We start from the raw sequence: 12959 nt of genomic DNA on the forward strand, positions 1-12959 counted from the left end.
AAGAATTGTATTGTACAATGTCTCTCTTGATGGGAGAAACCATAATACAAAGCCTTTTGGAGGGGGACCGGCTCCATGCAAATCCGGTCCTCAACTGTTGTCAATAGCTTAATTTCTCTCTCTTTTGAAAGTATTGTCGATGCTATCTAACTAGGTGTTATGTTTTTTGTTGCTCTCTCCACCCAAGCACTCTTGTAATTCTCATTAGGAATCTATTCTAATGAAATGCCCACTATGTTCATGCTAATTTCCGCTACACATAAGTTATTAGGCCATTAAATGTTACATTGGTATCAGAGCTCAAGGTTTCTCTTTTCTTTCTGAAGAACGGAGGTCCTCAAGCTAGCTACAAATGGTTGGTATTATTAATTGCCTGTGAGTAAGTAGAATAGGGATTTTTCAGCCTTGCAGTGCGCCTGCCTTCGTGCAGTTAACGGGGTATCACCTTCGAAAGCTATGGTCTTAATAGTGGAGTCCTACGGGGCTTGCCTACGGCTTAACCACTATTGAGCTATTAGAAGCTTGACAGGAGCCGGTGCTGTTTTGGTGTCGAAAGACCCTCTCTTCTATTCCTTGCAATTAATGGTATTCGAGCCGCGGGTACAGTAGCTTGAGTACTTTTTCTAAATGGGTAAAAAGAGGAGTAGCAACTAGGGCTTGAAGTGCCAAAGTACACCTAAAACGTTTACACCTAAAAGTTGTTAGAATGGCTGACAATAGTAAAGAGAGTGAAATTAATGTTGATAAATTTGATTTTGCTCATGAGCAAGCTATTAATGATGCTTCAATGCTTGTTAACTATCTTGTTTCTAGGCTTCAACAAGCCATGGGCAATCCATCTCTCCAAAATGAAGTGCAACGGCAGCTTCGTGCTCACGGGATTCTCCAAGCTCATCACCATGACGAGAGAACACCTAGGAAGCCTCCTTGTGAGACTACCAAAAGAGGTCTCTCTCCGATTCGGGAAGGAGAAGAGAATCCATATGAAGGGCTCAAGAATTTACTTCTTGATGATGCATCTCCTTCCCAAAGGAGAACTCAAGAGCCTCCACCGAAGGAACGAGAAAGAAGCGAGTCTCCCGCCACCTCGGCAGAGATGGCTCCACAAAGACGGCGGGCTAAACGCTCTCCATCACCACCAAAGCGGAGAAGACCATCACACTCTCCTCCACGCCATAATTCAAAGAGGGATGATAAAAAGCAAGAGAAGAAAAAGGCGAGAAAGAGGACACCCTCTTCTCCATCTTCTTCATCCTCTTCCTCTTATGAAAACTATGGTGAAGATGACAAAGATCAAGACAAGAAAAAGGCGAGAAAGAGGTCACCCTCTTCTCCACCTTCTTCAAATTCTTCACCCTCTGAAGAAAGTGATGGTGCAACCTTTGAACCATCAAAAAGAAGAGGCCATAGGAAATCCTATGCCGCATGGAAGAGGTCGTCCAAGTTGAAGAAATTCAAAGAGGGAGGGAAAAGCATCTCTTTCCTTACCTATGATGGTACCTTTGGTGCTACGGACAAAGTCTTGGCCTTTATCCAACAATTCGATGTGGCGTTTGGAGATGAGGGCTTCACGGAGTCCTCTAAGCTACGATATGTAGCTATGCACTTTCAAAAATCCGCTAGACAATGGTGGTCTAGCCTACGAGCCAATGGTGAAGCTCCACGAACATGGAAGGCTTTAAGAGCTTCCATTATGAAGCCATTTTTGGCCATCGATGCCAAAGACAAAGTAATCACCGAATGGCGAAGCTTAAAGCTCTCTCCCAATGAATCCATCCACAAATATGTAGACAAGTTTTGGGACCTACAACTCAAAGCCACTGTCTTCAAAAGGTTGGATTTTGGAGAGGAAAAGCAACAATTTTGTGCGGGCTTAACCAAAGAATTGGCGAAGTATGTCAACTCCCAAAGACCACGTACCATATCGGCGGTAATACACCACACTATGGTCGCCTCTCGAATCAATTTCCAAATGTGGGCAAAAAGAAATAATAAGCCCCCGGAAAACAAGGGTTCCAATGAGCCTAAGGGGAAGGACAATGTCCAAAAGTCTCCTAAGGGCAACTCCAACAAAGCTAAAGAGAAGGGAGTTTACAAAGGTAAGAATAAACTCTCTCCTGAAGAGCTTGAGCGTTATCGTAAGGATAACCGGTGTTTCAAGTGCGGCGAACAAGGGAATGCGTACCGCGCTTGTCCCCAAAAGAACAACCGCCAAGATCCTCCTAGAGCTTCCTTGGTTGAAATCCAAGAGGAGGAGACTCACCAAACTCACCACAAAGGATCTCCTCTATGCCATTCTTGGGGAAAGGTAAGAGAACATGATGCTTTTATTCTCTTTGACCCTGGTTCTACTCACAATTTTATATCTATAGAGTTGGCCACCAAGCTAGGAATACAATCTTACGAGATGGGAGATGTCCTACCCGCAGACAGTGCCTTCAAGGGGCAAGAAGCTTCAGTCACTCCCTTAATTGGGAAATTGAGGCTTCATGTCCAAGGCTATGTGGACAAAAAGGACTTCTTTATCTCTGCTCTCGAGCATGAGGATGTAATCCTAGGGGCACCATGGTTTGACCGACTGGCTGCCGATGTTAAATTTCCTGAAAGGAGAATCTCCTTTAAGTTCAGGGAAAAAGACATGTATATAGATGCTAAGGAACTGGGTAACACCATCCCCATTGTACATACACCAGCTTTCAATAAGTCAATAAAGAGCTCTATTTCCGTGTACATGATTTTTGTTAAAGATTCTCAAAATGAGCCTAATGCTTTAACAAAAGAAAATAAAAGAAACCGAAAGGAATTAGAGTTATCCAATTTTCTCAAGGGGTTTCAAGATGTTTTTATTGACGACATCCCTTGTGAGCTACCTCCTAAACGAGGTAATAATGACCATGCAATTGAAATTATTCCAGGAAGTTCACCGCCTAATAAACCTCCTTATAGAGTTTCTCAAGCTCAACAAGAGGAGATTATGCGGCAAGTGCATGAGTTAGTTGAGAAGAGTATGGTTAGGCCAAGCTCATCTCCATTTTGCTCACCTGTGCTATTAGTGCAAAAGAAATACGACACATATCGTATGTGTGTCGACTATAGAGCACTAAATAGGATCACTATCAAGAATAGGTTTCCCGTTCCACAGGTAGAAGACCTATTTGATAAGCTACAAGTATCGACCTACTTCAGTAGGATTGACCTAAAAAGTGGCTATCATCAAATAAGGATAGTTGATCAAGACATTGTAAAGACCGCATTTCGTACTACATTTGGTCTTTACGAATACATTGTCATGCCTTTTGGCTTGACTAATGCACCAGCCACATTCAACCGCTTGATGGAGAAGCTGTTCAGGCCTTATCGAACCTTCACTGGAGTGTTCTTTGATGATATTATCATCTACTCTAATTCATTGGAGGAACACAAGCAACACCTCCAGGTAATATTTCAAGTTTTAAGAGAGAATAAACTTTACGTTAATCGAAAGAAACGTGAAATTTTCTTACAAGAGATTCAGTATTTAGGTCACATTATCTCTCAAGATGGCATCCAAATGGATCCATCCAAGTTAGAGGTAATAAAAGGATGGCCTAAACCAAGGAATCTTCATGAACTAAGAAGCTTCATAGGTATGTGTGCATACTATAGACGCTTCATAGAAAAGTTCTCACAAATTGCGGGACCATTACATGACCTAACAAAGAAAAGCGTTAGGTATACTTGGTCTGCTAAGGAGAACAATGCTTTCGAAAAGCTTATCTCTCAACCTGTGCTTACACTACCGGATCTCTCAAAACCATTTGAGGTCCAATGTGATGCCTGTGGTGATTGCCTTGGAGGTGTTTTGCTCCAAGAAGGGCACCCCATAGGCTATGAGAGTCGAAGGCTCGACCCTGTTGGGCAAGCTCTAGGCATATACGAAAAGGAACTCCTTGCAGTTCTACATGCCTTAGACTCGTGGAAGCACTATTTATTGGGGACTCCTTTCATTCTGCGAACGGATCACCAAAGTCTTAAGTACTTCATGACGCAGACCAAGCTCTCCGACAAAAAAATGAGGTGGGCAAATTTCCTTTCGCAATTTCATTTTCATATTGCTCACATTGCTGGCAAGCATAATCAAGTAGCTGATGCACTCTCAAGACGGCCGAGAGTGAATGCGGTTTCCATAGCAACTCACACTGATCTGTCTTCAATGATAGATGAGTATGCTATTGATCCCGATTTTAGAGATGTGATTTCAGCCCTTGCATTAGGGAAGAAAGAAGAACCATTTACTTTACAAGATGGTTATCTTCTCTATGGCAATAGACTATGCGTTACTAACTCCCTACGTGAGAAAGTAATGTATGAATCTCATGCTCCCCCATATGTGGGGCATAGAGGGATTCAGTCTACCTTAAAGGGAATTGAAACATATTTCTATTGGCCTACCATGAAAGTGAACATACAAGAGTATGTTTCCAAATGTGTGGTATGCCAAAAGACAAAATTTGATAGAGGGAAGCAACCTGGATTGCTTCAACCCTTGTCAATCCCTAATTCACCATGGGAGTGCATTTCCATGGATTTTATCTTTGGATTGCCTAAGTCTATCCATGGGAATACGGGAATATGGACGATAATAGACAGGTTCAGTAAACAAGCTCATTTTATACCTGTCAAAAAGACTATCAAAGCCCATTAAATGGCAACCCTCTTCATTTCACAAATTTTCAAATACCATGGCTTGCCAATGTCCATAGTGTCGGATAGAGATCCTAGAATGACCAGTAATTTCTGGAAGGGTCTCTTTGAGAATTTAGGAACAAGGCTAAACTTCTCTTCGGCCTATCATCCACAAACTGATGGCCAAAGTGAAATAGCTAACCTAACCATTCTCGATCTACTAAAAGCCTATGTAACGGAAGTAGATCAAAGATCCCAATGGGAGAAGTACTTACCCTTAGTGGAGTATGATTACAATAACACTGTACATACTTCCACGGGAAAAGCACCTTTCGAGGTAATTGAGGGAAGATCAAAAAGTCCCTTGCTACTTAAGGTACATGGGAAGATCTTCGCTGCAGATGAGTATAGCCGAGACCTACAAGAATCTTTTCAAAAGATTAAGGATGCTATCTCTATCTCACAGCAAAGGCAAAAGGCTGCTGCTGACAAGCACAGAAGAGCCCAAGCCTTTAAAGAAAACGATTGGGTCTTGTTAAAGTTTCCCAAGGCTCGATTGAGGCACACGACGGGCAAGAATCTTACGGGTCACCAAAAGTACTATGCTAAACTAGCAAAAAGGTACTATGGTCCCTTTCAGATTCATAGGCCAATCAATGAGATGGCCTATCAACTCAAGTTGCCCAATCATTGGCTCATACACAATGCTTTTCATGCGAGCCTATTAAAGCCTTACAAAGGAGAGCCACCTCAAGAACCAACTATTGAAGACCCACCGGAGATCGAGGACCAAGAAGAGGTGCTGCAGCCCGAGTCCATTCTCCGACATGAAGACAAGGTACTAAGAGGTGGTAAGACTATCCGACGATATCTTATTAAGTTTAAGAATTATCCTTTTGAAGATGCTAGATGGATGCAAGGCATACAATTAAAGGATAACCTAAACCTTGTCAATGCTTACAATGCTTCCCAAGAGTAAGCAAATGTACAAAATGTTAAAAATGAACAAATTTTTTTTCTTATAAGACTCTCTTTTTCTTTATTTGTGCACAAAAATGAAGTAGTATGCATGCTTAGATCAAGTTTGCGGAGACGACGTCTCCCAAACACCAAGTAGAGCTTGTCACTCTACTATGGAAGGTTGATAGGACTAATGTGCAGACATGCTTGCGGCAGCCTCAGGCTCTCAAGCGCCAAATGGATTAGTCATCCATTGTGGAATGATGTCGTAGGGTAACATAGGGATCCTCTACCCGCTAAGAAAAGGACTCATGAACATGCTTTATCTTCTCTACACCATAGTCGAGGACGACTATGATTTCAAGAGAGAGGTAATGTCATAATAATCAATATCTAATTCTCCTAAATGATTTTCTCATATTAAACTGATCATTTAATGTGGGGAAGGCCAGGGAGAAAAAGCTAGAATATTGGTTAAGCTAGCAGACCGGCCACAGTAGGGATCCAAAGGAGGGAAAATAGGGATCCAAAGGGGGGGGGGGGGGGGGCATCTGCAAAAGAGCCATGTGCAACAATGGGCTAAAAAGACCCTAAGGTTCATCCCATTAAGACTTCCAAAATGCTAAGGTTCCAAAATTCAAAGGTTGTGTCCAAAGGTCAACCCTAGGGAAAATTGGATGCTTTGTGTGTGCCCTAAAAGTCTTTGCACATCCCTACATGGGAGGGGGCGAGCCCTAAAGGTAGGGGATGAGAGAGAAAGCTACACACACACACACACACACACACACACACACACACACAGAGGCTCCCTTTACACAAAGGGAATGAGGGACACATGTCAACTCCCTATGCCAGATGCCCACAAGGTGTGCCCAATTCCTATTGGAAGACCCTTGAAGTGGACCAATGAGAACTAAGCTAGAGTAAATCTAGTTTAATTAATTTAAAAACTTTTAATAAAAGAAACCAATGAGAATTAAGTCTCCTAGAAGACTATTGGGCAGTCTCCCAAGGGGACCAATGAGCATTCAGGAGCCCAATGGCTTGCCTGATTCCTATTGGCCAGGAGGCAAAGGGGTCCAATGAGAGTTTAGTTTAATTATTTAATTACCTAAAGCTCTCACAAAAGGGGAAAGGGGGACACATGTCAGAAGGCTATCACTTATGCTGCTTAACACCCATTGGCTTGACTTGGGCCGGGGAGGTCCAATGAGGCAAAAGCCAGACCAATTTAGCAGGAAGGGCTCGCCCAAGAGAGAGAGGGGGCTGATTTTTGCTTGGCATTGACACACACACACTCACACTTGACCATGTGTGAAGAAAGAATACTCTATCTCCTCCCAAGCTTTAATGGAGAGCTCATCACCTACTCCAAGCTTGTGAGATAGAAGCCTACATCAACACTCTCTTGGCATGTGGATGCAAATCCAACCAAGAGCCAAGCTTCCATGCATGCTCATCTTCTCTACCAAGCTAATTACTAAGCTAAGCTATGCTAATATGAGTGATTATGTGAGGAGATGTACATCTTTCTCGTAAGATACTCCTTCTTCCTCTCAATCTACTCTCATACCCTGCTAGCTCTCACCATCTTCGAAGGTGTGTGAGGTCTTGGGTCTGAGAACGGGGATAATTCAAGTTGTGTTTGATTAAGTGTTTTTCTTAGTGCATGAAGCTTCCATCTTCATTGCACTAGCTAGTCTTGAAGGAACACAAAGAATTGTATTGTACAATGTCTCTCTTGATGGGAGAAACCATAATACAAAGCCTTTTGGAGGGGGGACCGGCTCCATGCAAATCCGGTCCTCAACTGTTGTCAATAGCTTAATTTCTCTCTCTTTTGAAAGTATTGTCGATGCTATCTAACTAGGTGTTATGTTTTTTGTTGCTCTCTCCACCCAAGCACTCTTGTAATTCTCATTAGGAATCTATTCTAATGAAATGCCCACTATGTTCATGCTAATTTCCGCTACACATAAGTTATTAGGCCATTAAATGTTACATTGGTATCAGAGCTCAAGGTTTCTCTTTTCTTTCTGAAGAACGGAGGTCCTCAAGCTAGCTACAAATGGTTGGTATTATTAATTGCCTGTGAGTAAGTAGAATAGGGATTTTTCAGCCTTGCAGTGCGCCTGCCTTCGTGCAGTTAACGGGGTATCACCTTCGAAAGCTATGGTCTTAATAGTGGAGTCCTACGGGGCTTGCCTACGGCTTAACCACTATTGAGCTATTAGAAGCTTGACAGGAGCCGGTGCTGTTTTGGTGTCGAAAGACCCTCTCTTCTATTCCTTGCAATTAATGGTATTCGAGCCGCGGGTACAGTAGCTTGAGTACTTTTTCTAAATGGGTAAAAAGAGGAGTAGCAACTAGGGCTTGAAGTGCCAAAGTACACCTAAAACGTTTACACCTAAAAGTTGTTAGAATGGCTGACAATAGTAAAGAGAGTGAAATTAATGTTGATAAATTTGATTTTGCTCATGAGCAAGCTATTAATGATGCTTCAATGCTTGTTAACTATCTTGTTTCTAGGCTTCAACAAGCCATGGGCAATCCATCTCTCCAAAATGAAGTGCAACGGCAGCTTCGTGCTCACGGGATTCTCCAAGCTCATCACCATGACGAGAGAACACCTAGGAAGCCTCCTTGTGAGACTACCAAAAGAGGTCTCTCTCCGATTCGGGAAGGAGAAGAGAATCCATATGAAGGGCTCAAGAATTTACTTCTTGATGATGCATCTCCTTCCCAAAGGAGAACTCAAGAGCCTCCACCGAAGGAACGAGAAAGAAGCGAGTCTCCCGCCACCTCGGCAGAGATGGCTCCACAAAGACGGCGGGCTAAACGCTCTCCATCACCACCAAAGCGGAGAAGACCATCACACTCTCCTCCACGCCATAATTCAAAGAGGGATGATAAAAAGCAAGAGAAGAAAAAGGCGAGAAAGAGGACACCCTCTTCTCCATCTTCTTCATCCTCTTCCTCTTATGAAAACTATGGTGAAGATGACAAAGATCAAGACAAGAAAAAGGCGAGAAAGAGGTCACCCTCTTCTCCACCTTCTTCAAATTCTTCACCCTCTGAAGAAAGTGATGGTGCAACCTTTGAACCATCAAAAAGAAGAGGCCATAGGAAATCCTATGCCGCATGGAAGAGGTCGTCCAAGTTGAAGAAATTCAAAGAGGGAGGGAAAAGCATCTCTTTCCTTACCTATGATGGTACCTTTGGTGCTACGGACAAAGTCTTGGCCTTTATCCAACAATTCGATGTGGCGTTTGGAGATGAGGGCTTCACGGAGTCCTCTAAGCTACGATATGTAGCTATGCACTTTCAAAAATCCGCTAGACAATGGTGGTCTAGCCTACGAGCCAATGGTGAAGCTCCACGAACATGGAAGGCTTTAAGAGCTTCCATTATGAAGCCATTTTTGGCCATCGATGCCAAAGACAAAGTAATCACCGAATGGCGAAGCTTAAAGCTCTCTCCCAATGAATCCATCCACAAATATGTAGACAAGTTTTGGGACCTACAACTCAAAGCCACTGTCTTCAAAAGGTTGGATTTTGGAGAGGAAAAGCAACAATTTTGTGCGGGCTTAACCAAAGAATTGGCGAAGTATGTCAACTCCCAAAGACCACGTACCATATCGGCGGTAATACACCACACTATGGTCGCCTCTCGAATCAATTTCCAAATGTGGGCAAAAAGAAATAATAAGCCCCCGGAAAACAAGGGTTCCAATGAGCCTAAGGGGAAGGACAATGTCCAAAAGTCTCCTAAGGGCAACTCCAACAAAGCTAAAGAGAAGGGAGTTTACAAAGGTAAGAATAAACTCTCTCCTGAAGAGCTTGAGCGTTATCGTAAGGATAACCGGTGTTTCAAGTGCGGCGAACAAGGGAATGCGTACCGCGCTTGTCCCCAAAAGAACAACCGCCAAGATCCTCCTAGAGCTTCCTTGGTTGAAATCCAAGAGGAGGAGACTCACCAAACTCACCACAAAGGATCTCCTCTATGCCATTCTTGGGGAAAGGTAAGAGAACATGATGCTTTTATTCTCTTTGACCCTGGTTCTACTCACAATTTTATATCTATAGAGTTGGCCACCAAGCTAGGAATACAATCTTACGAGATGGGAGATGTCCTACCCGCAGACAGTGCCTTCAAGGGGCAAGAAGCTTCAGTCACTCCCTTAATTGGGAAATTGAGGCTTCATGTCCAAGGCTATGTGGACAAAAAGGACTTCTTTATCTCTGCTCTCGAGCATGAGGATGTAATCCTAGGGGCACCATGGTTTGACCGACTGGCTGCCGATGTTAAATTTCCTGAAAGGAGAATCTCCTTTAAGTTCAGGGAAAAAGACATGTATATAGATGCTAAGGAACTGGGTAACACCATCCCCATTGTACATACACCAGCTTTCAATAAGTCAATAAAGAGCTCTATTTCCGTGTACATGATTTTTGTTAAAGATTCTCAAAATGAGCCTAATGCTTTAACAAAAGAAAATAAAAGAAACCGAAAGGAATTAGAGTTATCCAATTTTCTCAAGGGGTTTCAAGATGTTTTTATTGACGACATCCCTTGTGAGCTACCTCCTAAACGAGGTAATAATGACCATGCAATTGAAATTATTCCAGGAAGTTCACCGCCTAATAAACCTCCTTATAGAGTTTCTCAAGCTCAACAAGAGGAGATTATGCGGCAAGTGCATGAGTTAGTTGAGAAGAGTATGGTTAGGCCAAGCTCATCTCCATTTTGCTCACCTGTGCTATTAGTGCAAAAGAAATACGACACATATCGTATGTGTGTCGACTATAGAGCACTAAATAGGATCACTATCAAGAATAGGTTTCCCGTTCCACAGGTAGAAGACCTATTTGATAAGCTACAAGTATCGACCTACTTCAGTAGGATTGACCTAAAAAGTGGCTATCATCAAATAAGGATAGTTGATCAAGACATTGTAAAGACCGCATTTCGTACTACATTTGGTCTTTACGAATACATTGTCATGCCTTTTGGCTTGACTAATGCACCAGCCACATTCAACCGCTTGATGGAGAAGCTGTTCAGGCCTTATCGAACCTTCACTGGAGTGTTCTTTGATGATATTATCATCTACTCTAATTCATTGGAGGAACACAAGCAACACCTCCAGGTAATATTTCAAGTTTTAAGAGAGAATAAACTTTACGTTAATCGAAAGAAACGTGAAATTTTCTTACAAGAGATTCAGTATTTAGGTCACATTATCTCTCAAGATGGCATCCAAATGGATCCATCCAAGTTAGAGGTAATAAAAGGATGGCCTAAACCAAGGAATCTTCATGAACTAAGAAGCTTCATAGGTATGTGTGCATACTATAGACGCTTCATAGAAAAGTTCTCACAAATTGCGGGACCATTACATGACCTAACAAAGAAAAGCGTTAGGTATACTTGGTCTGCTAAGGAGAACAATGCTTTCGAAAAGCTTATCTCTCAACCTGTGCTTACACTACCGGATCTCTCAAAACCATTTGAGGTCCAATGTGATGCCTGTGGTGATTGCCTTGGAGGTGTTTTGCTCCAAGAAGGGCACCCCATAGGCTATGAGAGTCGAAGGCTCGACCCTGTTGGGCAAGCTCTAGGCATATACGAAAAGGAACTCCTTGCAGTTCTACATGCCTTAGACTCGTGGAAGCACTATTTATTGGGGACTCCTTTCATTCTGCGAACGGATCACCAAAGTCTTAAGTACTTCATGACGCAGACCAAGCTCTCCGACAAAAAAATGAGGTGGGCAAATTTCCTTTCGCAATTTCATTTTCATATTGCTCACATTGCTGGCAAGCATAATCAAGTAGCTGATGCACTCTCAAGACGGCCGAGAGTGAATGCGGTTTCCATAGCAACTCACAATGATCTGTCTTCAATGATAGATGAGTATGCTATTGATCCCGATTTTAGAGATGTGATTTCAGCCCTTGCATTAGGGAAGAAAGAAGAACCATTTACTTTACAAGATGGTTATCTTCTCTATGGCAATAGACTATGCGTTACTAACTCCCTACGTGAGAAAGTAATGTATGAATCTCATGCTCCCCCATATGTGGGGCATAGAGGGATTCAGTCTACCTTAAAGGGAATTGAAACATATTTCTATTGGCCTACCATGAAAGTGAACATACAAGAGTATGTTTCCAAATGTGTGGTATGCCAAAAGACAAAATTTGATAGAGGGAAGCAACCTGGATTGCTTCAACCCTTGCCAATCCCTAATTCACCATGGGAGTGCATTTCCATGGATTTTATCTTTGGATTGCCTAAGTCTATCCATGGGAATACGGGAATATGGACGATAATAGACAGGTTCAGTAAACAAGCTCATTTTATACCTGTCAAAAAGACTATCAAAGCCCATTAAATGGCAACCCTCTTCATTTCACAAATTTTCAAATACCATGGCTTGCCAATGTCCATAGTGTCGGATAGAGATCCTAGAATGACCAGTAATTTCTGGAAGGGTCTCTTTGAGAATTTAGGAACAAGGCTAAACTTCTCTTCGGCCTATCATCCACAAACTGATGGCCAAAGTGAAATAGCTAACCTAACCATTCTCGATCTACTAAAAGCCTATGTAACGGAAGTAGATCAAAGATCCCAATGGGAGAAGTACTTACCCTTAGTGGAGTATGATTACAATAACACTGTACATACTTCCACGGGAAAAGCACCTTTCGAGGTAATTGAGGGAAGATCAAAAAGTCCCTTGCTACTTAAGGTACATGGGAAGATCTTCGCTGCAGATGAGTATAGCCGAGACCTACAAGAATCTTTTCAAAAGATTAAGGATGCTATCTCTATCTCACAGCAAAGGCAAAAGGCTGCTGCTGACAAGCACAGAAGAGCCCAAGCCTTTAAAGAAAACGATTGGGTCTTGTTAAAGTTTCCCAAGGCTCGATTGAGGCACACGACGGGCAAGAATCTTACGGGTCACCAAAAGTACTATGCTAAACTAGCAAAAAGGTACTATGGTCCCTTTCAGATTCATAGGCCAATCAATGAGATGGCCTATCAACTCAAGTTGCCCAATCATTGGCTCATACACAATGCTTTTCATGCGAGCCTATTAAAGCCTTACAAAGGAGAGCCACCTCAAGAACCAACTATTGAAGACCCACCGGAGATCGAGGACCAAGAAGAGGTGCTGCAGCCCGAGTCCATTCTCCGACATGAAGACAAGGTACTAAGAGGTGGTAAGACTATCCGACGATATCTTATTAAGTTTAAGAATTATCCTTTTGAAGATGCTAGATGGATGCAAGGCATACAATTAAAGGATAACCTAAACCTTGTCA

Source organism: Adiantum capillus-veneris, chromosome 14 (assembly GCF_014529385.1).
Source record: "Adiantum capillus-veneris isolate H3 chromosome 14, ASM1452938v2, whole genome shotgun sequence".
In the NCBI taxonomy this organism is placed as follows: domain Eukaryota; kingdom Viridiplantae; phylum Streptophyta; class Polypodiopsida; order Polypodiales; family Pteridaceae; genus Adiantum; species Adiantum capillus-veneris.